Source organism: Python bivittatus, unplaced genomic scaffold (assembly GCF_059951505.1).
Source record: "Python bivittatus isolate LINGU-HERP-01145 unplaced genomic scaffold, Pbiv_v1 ctg000270_np1212, whole genome shotgun sequence".
Lineage (NCBI taxonomy): Eukaryota > Metazoa > Chordata > Lepidosauria > Squamata > Pythonidae > Python > Python bivittatus.
Genome location: NW_028277050.1, coordinates 2881820 through 2894201, shown reverse-complemented (window position 1 = coordinate 2894201; position 12382 = coordinate 2881820).

Sequence of the window (12382 nt, the reverse complement as noted above, 5' to 3'; positions counted from 1 at the left end):
TTTAACTTTGTTTCTACAGTATTATATTTACACACAGTCCACCAGGTGGCAGTATGATACTAATAATGATTTGTGCCCACTTCACAGAGGGGTAAAATGAGTATTGAGAGCTGGAAGAAGAAAGGTCTATAGGACAGAAACATTTTTATCTCTGCGAAACAGGCTCTCGTTCCATGATGACTCAGCACGGCAGCTCCTAAAGCATAAATCATCTGAAATCAACATAAACCATCTGTTTTACATGCTTTACAATTTAAAACATAAAAATAATGCTGTCATTTTATTTGTACAATCTAAGCAGATCTGGGGATAATTTCCTCTCTCATTCCATTTACATTATGCTAATATTCAAAGATTTTCACTGGTGTAATTGCATATGGGCTGAATTCTAATGCACAATTGGGTGTATGCATCAAGTACAGTATCTACAGCTGTGACTCATGCCTTCATCGCCTTGTGCTTATTCTACTTGTCCTTGAAAACAACTCAAAAACAGCACTTGGCGCAAAACACAGCAGCTCAACTAGCAAGGAAGAATAGATTTCATAGCATTACTCCTCTCCTTCAGTTGCTGTCTTGGCTGCTAGGCCTGATTTAGGGTACTGGACACTTTAATGCTGGTCTGAAGCAGCAGCATTAGAGAATGCAGACCTCATTGGATCAAAAAAAATCCCAGCTAGTATGTTCCAAGGGAACAGATTTTTTATTTTTATTTATTTATTTTGGTGCCTTCCAGTCCGTGTTGTCCCCTGGCGACTGCCTGGACAAGTCCCTGCAGTTTTCTTGGCAAGATTTCAGCAGTGGCTTGCCATGGCCTTTTATTTCCCAAGGCTGAGAGAGAGGGGCTGGCCCAAGGTCACTCAGCTGGCTTCATGTCTATGGCAGGACTAGAACTCATGGTGTCCCAGTTTCTAGCCTGGAGCCTTAACCACTACACCTTGTAGCACATTGGAGAGCCCTAAAGTATTCAACCCCTGCTCTCATTCTCAGTTCCCCATCTTTAAACTGGGAACTTTAGAAACTGTTCTCATAAGAAAGACGCATGAGATACGGGCAATAAGGATAATTTAAAAGATAGAAAATTAAAGAAAGAATTTAATACTCTTTTGCACTGTTCTTGTGTACTTAAATGATTTCTAGTCATTTCAAGTGGAAGTCACAGAAAGTCCAGTTTAGCTCTAATCCAGTTAAAAATTCTGTTTTGCTTGATTCTGAGCATGTTGGGACACTCAGGTCTTTTACGCTGCCTTTGGATTGAATCAAAATCGTTGTATATTCGTTGAAAATGTCAAAATTGTAAATTTTAACACAGCAAACTTTAAACCTTCTGCTTATTTAGTCTTATAAAGCACCAGTATAAGATATGCCAAAACTACAGATTCATATTGCCTCTGAGTATCTTTGCTTTAGGAAAATAAATGAAATGCTGTCAATGATAATCAGGAAAGAATGCAGTCTTTTTCATAAGTACTTTTCCAGTAGATTTCCAGTAGTATGAGAATATTAACGTCTTGCTGGTTGATAGAGGCTGTTTTGATATGTTCAGCTAGAACCTACTTTTTATGTTCTTCAGTTTAGTACAAATGATATTCTTACAAAAATTTATGACACTAGGGAAAGTGTAATACACACACGCATAGATAGCTCAACAGCAAAGAATTCAACTCCATTAAACTCGGATTCCTTCCTACCCTACTGTTACCTTCAAGATAAGTGTTTCTCAGCCTGCCTGCTACTCCTCTGATTCCCAGCCTTGCCTGCTTCCCTGGCAATGTACCACTAGCCCTTCTATGTCAGCCTTTCTATTCACTGCTGTTTAATATATTTGCCTACTCTCTGGATTTATTCTCGATCTAGCCAAGTATTCCACTCAACAGTTGGTGTCATTCCTACCAAGGTATCTTGAAATGCTTCCTAGGCCTTGAGTAAGGCTTTCATGCAAATAAAAACTTTTCTCATGAGTCAGAATGTGCCTTGAATAAGGGAATGGGAGGGATTTGAGAGCCCTGCAAAAGTGAGAGAGAGTGTGTGTGAGAGAGAGAAACAGAGAGCGAGAAAGAGATGGGTGACAGTAACGCGTTGTCACCCTGTTTAGCTAAAATCACCCAATCAGCCTTTTCAAAGGGTATGCACATTCATCATTTTGGTAAAACACTCCCTAAAAGCAACTTCTTTCTCCATTTCCAAGCTTCTATCCCAGTTCAGCTAATCCCATTTAACTAAATAAAGGCTCTCAGTTTGCCTTAAATTTTGTTCACATCTAGGGTGAAAGGAGCTCCCAGATTCCTTCACTGACTCATCTTCTCATTTTTTACTGTCCTTGATGAAACATTTCAAGACACCTTCCAGGATAAAATCCAGTCAGCACGTAAGTTGCTGTTCTTCCTAGCATGTGTAGGGTCCTCTTGTTCTGGGCTGTGCTGGCTGCAGTTCTGTCAGTGCAAGAGGAGTGTTCTTGTTCAACCAGCTTGTTGCAGAACCTGAGGCTCCTGAGGGCCGAGAGGGAAGGCCTGGCCCAAGATTCCCCAGCCAGCTTCTATGGCCAAGGGAGGACAGAAACCTGGGTTTCCATGCTCCTAGTCCAGCACCTTAACCACTACACTATACTAACTCTCTCAATAAATATAAACTATAAAAACTACAATTTTAATAACATAACATTAATCCATACATTATAAATACCAATCAGTAGGCCTTACAGTTGTTGCTGAAGAACATGAGTGATCAGTCCTCTTGAGGGTATCCTGTTTGCTGGATCTCATTGTCTCTGAATGTTTACTTGTGGAAATAAAAGGTGGAATTAGATGGGTCTTTTGATCTAAATCCACCTACCACTTTGTATGTTCAGCCAATTCAAGTTCAGCAACTTAATCTTAGAAACGAATGACTTTTGGAAGTAGCCATTAAACTCACCCTAACCCTAATGGATAGGATAATTATTTTTGCATTGATCCCTCAAGAATGTGTGTTTTTTTCTGATCATCTACTGTTTGACTGATTTGTAATTCTGGAATACAGCTCCATCCCAGATTATTGCATGTACACGAGATATATTCATGGTTCCTGATGACAGATGGTGGAATTCACACACAACTTTTCAAAGTGCATGTATGTAAACATACAATTCTGCATTAACTGTCTTCCTTGGGGTCACATACATTTTCATGAAAAGTTTGTTTTGTGATGAGCTAATATACACCTGTGATCTTGGTAACTGCATTAAGACAGAATTTGAAAAATCAGCAGATAACTTCATTTCAATTTTCACAGCAACCTCTATTTCCCATTCCTTCACCAGAGAGATGACATATTTGATTCTATGATGCACCCAATTTCTCTAATGGAGGTGGATGGTTATTAATATAGTACCAATGTTCTGTTGCTGCATTAAATTAATTGTTCAGGCAATTTATGTACGGGTTAAAATTTTTAAGTTCTATTTGCATATACATTATACACAGAAAAGGCTATGATGTGATTTATTGAATACATGGGCAACAACAGAGACAAGCAAAGGCTAAACAAATCTATGTTCCAAAATGGATGATATTTATAGAAAGCACTGATTTCTGATTGTCTCCTCATAATGACTATTTGGTACATACTGCTTCCTTCAGTACCTTTGTTAGCCTAAGGAAAAAGGCCCTGAACTCTATTAAATTTGTCTTTGCGCGGTATTTTTTCTTTCTTGGAATGCAGACCCTATGCTGGAGCATGTAATTACAACACCATATCCTGTGTTAAAAAGAGCTCAGACACTAAATTGTCCATGTCAGCACCTTAGTTTGACCATGAAATATAGTGCAGAGGGACCCAAAGCAGAGTCTGTAAGAGGATGATGGCTAAATGTGCATTCAGGTGCACTGGGAAACACCAGTCTGCTTAAGCCATTGCTCTCATCCCATTGTGACTATTTAACATTATTACCTACCTTTTGCCCTTGAAATTTGCTTCTCCCACACTTTCTGTGCTGTGCAGTTAAGACATAAAGGTCAAGGATATGGAAAAGAGCAATAAAACATGACTTATTTTACATAGGTGATCAGAGTCCTATTAAGTTGCAAAGAAGTCTAGAGATAGATCCATTTTCTGAATCATTTTTTTTTCAGCAAACAAAGCATGAAGAATAGCACTGCTGATTGTCATATGCGGTTAAAAATGGTTGCAAACCTGCTTATATAATATCAAGTCATGAAATTGTAATTATCTAAAGATTACCATAGCTTATTCAGCATTCAAGGTACCTCATTGCTAAAGAGATCTATTCACCTGCAGTGACTGGACAGATGAAATCTGCTATTAGAAACCAATGCTGCTAACCAAAATCTATGTTTCATTTTATTTATTTATAAACACAAGGCAACTTACATTGGGAATCCCTCTTTTATCTCCACAACAGCTCTGTGAGATAGGGTGGACTGAGATTGAGAGATTAGTCCAAGATCATCCAGTAAATTTTCAGGTCTCTTCATGGACTTGAACTTCACCAGTCCTAGTCCAATACCTTAAACGCTACTTTCCACTGGTGGAAGGAATTATTAATGGTTGGATGTCAAAACTCTTGACATAAACCAGAGAGCAATCATATTGCATGGACCTCTGAAAATCACCCCTGGTTACTTAGAACAACTGAGAATGGGTGAGAACATCTAGCTGTCCTTAGCTGATCTCAGTTCAACTTAGCAGAACTAAGTACTAAGTTAGTACTTAGATGAGAGATCCACAGATTTTAAAAAAAAATCCTAGGAAATTAAAACAAAACAAAGCACATCTGAAAGCAATAACAAACTACTTCCATGTTGATGCCAAGAAAACTGGGTATGTCCTTCGGGTTCCCAACAATCAGTCTCAACCTGAGGAAATCTTTAACTTTTATCTTACTTACAGCAAAGATCCCTCATCTATACTGGAGTTTCCTGAAAGTATCTCAAAATAATAGACAGGACAAAAACCTCTGGGTACAAAAAGTAGATAGGACAAAAAATGCTTTACTCTTGCAAATTGTCAATGAAACACATGCTTTTCTGAAAGCTTGTGTTAAGCAGACTTTAAATCCTACTCACTTCATTCAATAAGAACTTGTAAACATTTGTGTTTTCTTTTTGATGTCCATCTAAAGTTATCAATATTTTACAAACAGACGGGTCTTGACTTCAGTTGCGACACTACGTATTTTTTCAAACAATTCCAAGGTTTTGCTTGAGTTTTGCTTTGTTTTATTTTGTTAAGGGTTAGCGTAGAAATGCAGTTGCAGAAATATTGCCAATTACTACTTTTTTATTGCAGAATTGTTATTATTTCCTTTTATTGCAATTTATTATCTCTTTCAGAGGCCTGCAACCAGCACCTGTCACATCCCAAGATGGTATCAATGAATGCCAAAATTAAATTAATCTTGTATGATTTCTTATAAAATTTCAGCATTTTTATATATTTGGGCATTACCTAAGATTGCACAATAGTACCTAGCAGCTGAAAGGACTGCTGATCCCTGAACTACTCTCAGATAAGATTTTGCTCTAGTGCAATGTCAGAAAAAATTAGGCTTTTCTAGACCAGTCGATTAAAGAAATGAAATAACAGAAAAACAGTAATTTCTACTAAGGTAGTCCTTGCATACTGACTGTCTCATTTAGTGACCATTTGAAGTTACGATGGTGTAAAAGAATAACTTTGCAAACAATCCATGCATTTATGACCATTTCAGCATCCTGCAGTCACATGATCACAATTTGTGCACTTTGCAACTGGCTTGTGACAAGCAGACTTAATAGAGAAGGCAGAAGTAAACTTGCATGTTGTGGTCACATGATGTTTTGCTTAACAACTGCAACAACTCAACAACCAAAGGGGAAGTAAGGTTATAAGCCCGTCGCAGTCATGTGATTTTCTGCTTAGCAACCGCAGGGCTAAGTGACGGAGTTACCAGTCCAAATTGTGGTCACTAAGCTAGGAGTATTTATTAAATGTCAGTGTCAGTCTTTATGTAGTGAAGGATGAGAAGGTCTGAGAGCCCTTAACCAATTTCTCTGCTAAGATGGTAGTAAGTACTCAAGTAATAAGAGAGACATATAAGACAGCAAGAAGAAATGGAAGCTTTTCTACAGTGGTGCCTTAAGAAATAGAAGTGAGGATGGACAAGACTCTGCAAATATGACATGTGACCAGCTCATAAATATCATGTTCACTGTCTATACAAGAATGCTCAGACTATGAGGAAAAATTAGATAATTTTGAATCCTTAGTACAGAAAGACAAATATTTTTAATGGAGTCTTGGAGAGATGACTACTATGCTTGGAACATACAATTGAAGATATAATTTATTCAAAAGGAACAGAAGTGTTAGAAAGAGAGGGGCATTGCACAGTTAAAAACATCAACTCTTGCTCAGGATCCCAAGTGAACGTAGTTCTGGGGAGAGCGTCTGGGTTAAAACAAATGAAAGAACACATAAAAGCAGTACTGATGTTGATGTCTGCTACTGTCCACTCAACCAAGAACCTGTAGCTGAGGAAGCAGTAATAAGTAATGTGAGATGAACTTTGCCAAGCACCATCCTTCCAGAAAATTCTTGAGCTATCTTATTGGCAACTTTCTCATTCAAGGGAGGGAGGAAGGTGCAAAAAGATCTTTGACTTGATACTAGCAAGCAGGATGAATTTAGTTGAAGCAGCAGCAGCAGTGGGAATATGGGGGAAAATGAACACATAATGCTAGAGTTCTTGATATTAAGAGAAGTTAGAGCTGACTTCCGGGGAAGCAATGTTGGACCAAAGATGACCACGGTGGAAAGAGAAGCTGGTGAATGGATTGACTCCTTGGAATTCCTCTCCAGAGCAAGAAGAGGACCAAGATTGCCCACCAGCACTCCGTACAGTGGCTCCCTGTGAGGAGACCATAAGACAGTGACCTCTGGCAGGTTTTAGTACTCTGGGAGCCAGAGGAAAGTCATCTCGCCTAAGCCACAGTTCGGCTCCTTCAAAAGGACACTGAGTTCGCACACTTCCTTTCTTAACCACTTTAGGAAATTGCTTGTTAATGGCTTTTTGGATGTTAAGAACCTTCAGAAGGGCAAGTTTCATTACACTGGGTGAGTTTCCTTTTATCTTCAATGAAAGAAATTTCATGCAAGTTTAAGGACTTTAATATATATATATATATATATATATATATATATATACACACACACACACACACACACACACACACATACATTTGAATACAAATACATATACTAAATATTAGTTTGTATTATATCCTTTCAAAGTAGTAGAAAGTAGGATTTCGTGGCAGGAGGAACTCAAGACTGGTGAGAGTACCTCAAGAAGAAAAATCTAAAAGTACCATTGCGTATTGATCTGAAAATGGAAAAGGAGTCGTACGGACAGACGGACAGAGAGACAGGTTACCAACGTTATCAGTTCCATACATACTGATAAGACTTAGAATGAGTTGGGCAGCAATAAGGGCTTCAAATATGCACAAAGTAAAAGGGCGGGGGGGGGGGCAATATACCAGCTGCTCAGTAAAGACAGTAAAATGCTGAAAGAAAGAAAGAAAGAAACAAACAAAAAAGAACTACTCAGTTCCAATTTTGGCTTTGTTTTTTGGGTGTTCCGCCAAGTAATACTGAACAGTTGATTGTTAAGGGCAGGGTTTCAGCTCAGTCTTGATAGACACATAGTCAGAGAATACCAACTGACTAAAATGAGTTGAGATCCTCAAAGTTCAGATGAATGCACCACTGGATAGTGAAGGAACTAGCAGTCTTTCTAACCAAACCTCTACCCATTATCATTGAGAAATCCTGGATAATGGGTGAAGTACTAGATGATTGGAAGAGGGTAAATCTATCTCCAGAAAGGAGAAAAAGGAAGGGCTAGGAAATTATAGACCAGTCAGTCTAGCCTTGTTACCTGGGAAAGTTCTAAACCATATCATAAAGTCATCTATTTGCAAACACCTTGAAAACATTTTGTTTCATTAGATATCCCCCCTCCCTCTTCAGGAGAAATAGAAGTGTTTTACTTGCTTTCGATAGGCACACAATGCCTGATTTTTTAAATTTGAAAAATTGTGGGGTTTTTTTCTATACAATTCATTTTTGTCACCAAAAACTGTTCCATGTTCATGTGACTCCAAAATATTGATGGTTAGAATATAGGATTTCATGGATTCCTGAAATGTGGATTCCTGTTTTGGCTCACCCAGTTTGAGAACACTATTTGAATCAGGCAACAAGCAATTCCAACAATAATTCCAACCTGCACAGGTCTCCTTAGGAGAAAGGCCCCATGGGATTTTCTCCTAGGAAAGCATAAGTAGGATGCAGGCAAAAGGTGGCTCTTCCTCCATTCTCAAGGGCAGAGGGTGCACACTTCCTCCTCCCTTGGACAAATTGTTAGTTCAATAGGCAACACTTCTTTGGGATTAAAAAAAAGGGGGGGGGAATGATTGGATGGAATACTTGGACTGTACAAGCACCACCATAACACATTCTGTATGGCAGCTGGCAGCAGCTTTTCCTGCGGTTGGTGACCGTTTCAGCCAGGAGAAACCACCAACCACTGCTCTCACAGAGTTGTTTGGTACAGCTATGCAGACAGAACACCGCACGGCGGCATTCCAGAGGTGCAGTTAAGGCGTGCTGTGAGGGTGGCATCATTTACGGCAACAGAAGCCCCTCTTCCAGGCTCTGGGACAGGAGAAAAGCATAGCAAAAGCAACTGTGTGGATGAACTCCTAGAAGCTCAGTAGAGGACCAGCTCTTGCTCTAAGGAACACAAAATCAGGGCAAGGGGACAGCTAACAACTTACCCTTCCAGGTTCCATTTAAATGCCAGCTGGAACCATCTGTGAGTGGGAAGGGAAGGGAAGGGAAGGGAAGGGAAGGGAAGGGAAGGGAAGGGAAGGGAAGGGAAGGGAAGGGAAGGGAAGGGAAGGGAAGGGAAGGGAAGGGAAGGGAAGGGAAGGGAAGGGAAGGGTCAAGCACTCATCAAGGGGTTGCATTTAAAGAGGAACCAAAAACTTTGCTTACCCTTCCTGGAGTTGCTGCACCCTTGGACCTATCTTTTCCAAAACGCCTCTCCTGCTCGGTTTGTTAAATTTGATCAAGCTAATTTTTTTTAACAACTGGTTTGCATAATCTGGACTGATCTGGACCCAATTTAATATATTTGTGCTCTTGATTTTCTTTTCTTTTCTTTTTCCCTAGTAGAAATGATTGAAGTAATCATTTGAATGCTTTAAAATAAATCTTAATATTATGGCATTTGGAAAACCAGTCATACTAGTTTCAATAAACTTCTATTAAGAGAACCTGAATTTCTGCCTTTGTCAGAACAGGTCATTGCCTGGGCCCAAAATGTAGCACAGTCAAGGTCTCTGTTATTCCCTGCCTCCCTGCCCCATCTCATGTACTTTCACTCTTCCTAAATCCTTCTGAATTTCCACCTGGTCCCGTGATTTACAGCAACTGAGTTTTTCTGCTCGTCCCACAAGTCCCCCACTGAGATGCCTTTCTTTTGTCAAGGTCATGCTCTGATATCCTGAAAATATTTTGGGGGGAATTGGAATTGCCTGTTCATTTAAATGACATAAATAACATAATTCAGCATCACTAATTTTTTTTTCTGCTGATCCTGTACTTCTAAAATTGCTTTCTTTTCCTTTAGTGGCCTCAAGACTATTTACACTTGGAACATGCTTGTTTTTAGAACAATCTGATGAAAGCTATTTGGCTTGGGAGATCGTTTTATTTAATTTGAATTTCTTTTTGAAGCTAGGTCCAGTCTTGTGCAGTAGATTATTTTTACATATGCTTACTACTCAGCCTGAATTTAAGGTTGTCCAGTATTACGTATAATACCAGAATCTCAAATTGTAAGAGTGAACCCTATTTACCCAAAGGGTTGTACATGGCATGCATTCACTAGTAACAGGATTGATAATAGCTTTGGGATCTGAATCAGTTTGACTGGTGTCCAAATTTCCAGTATCAACATAATTATCTTTTACACTCATAGGCCACCAAATCCCTACAGACTCTTGGCGGTATACAAGATACATCACGACCAATATACAGTAAATAAAACTATTCAAATAAAAGGTCCACAAACTCACATAGAGTAGCCTAAGAGGCTCATCACAATTTGCTTACTTAACTCTGAAGTCCAGCTTGTTAAAAAAAAGGGGGGGGGGAAGAAAGGTTGCTTGCAAAGTGACATAGATTGAAGGCAACTTTCTCATCAAAAGTTCGCACCATTTATCATCTTCAATTTCTGCACTACATAGTACTGCCCCGTGTGGTGGTGGCTGAGTGTAGCCAGACAGTAAAGATCTTCATCTGCAGAGAAACTATTAGTTAATAGCAAATATTCTTCTGCAATGTTTACATCCTTAGATTAAATATGTAGCCAAGCTCATAGCTCTGCTTTTCATCCTCAGCTTCCTGGCATATGAAAATATGAAAGCAAAGCAGGTGAAGGTAAAATAGAAAAGCAATCAATCTTTCAGTTCAGCAATTACACATTCATTCATTCATTCATTCATTCCACATATTCTGATTTCACCACCTCCCCCCCCCAATTAAAACTGCAATCCTTGCCACTGACTTGTCCACAGAATCAGACTGTGCATCTTCAAGGCAGAGATACCAATTTTAGAAGTCTAATTAAAGCTATGAAACAATATAAAATATGAAATATAAAAATATGCAATATGAAAAATGAAACAATATAAAAAATGAATGCATACAATTCAACCCAAATACAGTCAGCGATTGAAACAGAAGACAACTGATTCAAACAATTAAAATAACTATTGAATAAAACCAACTCTAACAGTGTTTAGATGATGATGATGATGATGATGATGATGATGATGATGATGCTCTCTTTGGGAAGAGCATTCTATAATTAGAGCACCACTGTTGAAAAGTTTGTCTCCACAGCAACTAGTCATCACTAACTTTCAATAATTAGTACAGTTAAAAAAGGGCAGATTTTAATAATTAGGTGGATCAAAATGGCACTCCTTTAAGCATCCTGGTCCCAAGCCACTTAGAACTTCATAGTCCAACAATTCAAGACCAGCTTAATGTATTTCTTTAAAACTGATGAAATTGGTTCAGACCAGTGCATCCCATAGTCTCATTACCATATTCTCAATGATTCAATATTTACAAAGATTCTTCAAAGGCTACCTTGGCCTCAGGGCATGTCAGAACCTGCATCACCCAACTGTTGTTGTTTTCCATTGTATTGCATTCGTTGGGAGTTGGATTGATTTGTTTCTGCCACTCCTAACTAAGGAGGGGGGGTGGCTGTTAATAGTTGTAAGGGGAGTTGGGAAGCAGCTTAACCATATATGGGCAATTTAGACGGGCTTGATTGCCGGCCAGGCAGCTGGGGCCCAAAGAACCAGGAAGAAGCTCGGGGAGGAAGGAGAGAGGTCAACAACAAGTGAAGAGGAGTCACACACCAGGCAATAAGGGGAGGGGGGATAAATAGAGGGAGGTTTACCCAAGGCGTTAGTTTAGCAATGTTCTGTTTACAAGCTACATGTACCTCTTAATAAAGAAGTATTTATCTGACCCAAGCCTGGTTGTGTGAAAATGCTTCAGAACTGAGAGTTGGACATCGTGGACTTGACAGGACATTGCAATCATGTAACCTGGAGCTTGCAGAAGAAGACAGAACTACTGTGTCAGATTTTACATAAGCAAGAGCTTTGCTTACAGTGCATCATACAAATTGCAAAGGTAGGATGCAGAATATAGTAGTTCACATGAATCATGAGGCTATCATAGTACTTCATCATGAGACTGCCTGTTAAAAAGAGATCTCAAGCATAATTGCGAGACGGCAAATTGCCAGGCTCATCTTCTAATGCAAATGACTAGTCACCAGTTTGGATGACAGCAGAGTGATTTAGCCAACATAAATATTTTCAGCAATGAAGTATTACATTACAATTAATCATCTGAATCTAGAAAAATTTCAACGGAGTTGGGAGATGGGATGGGAAGGAAATGAAGGGAGCGAGTGATTTTTGGCTGGATCTGTTAGAGATATTTTAGATTTATCTTGGAGGGTAACCTTGGGTTTCAGATAGGTTTCCCATTAATTGCTGAATCATAAAGTTAAGTATGACCACATTTTCCATCTCGGTAGCATTCCTCACTCTACCCAACTCAAGGAAGGAATCAACTTTCACCTGGCTCTAGGACTCCCTGTTTGGGATGTTGCAGTGAGTGCACGTCTCTCTCTCTCTCCTGATTAAAAGGCTTTCAAACTTCTGTATTATCAAACTGGGTGGATAAGGACTTTCATCATTCGGTAAATAAAACTTTTCATTACATATTATTTTGTTTTTAACAA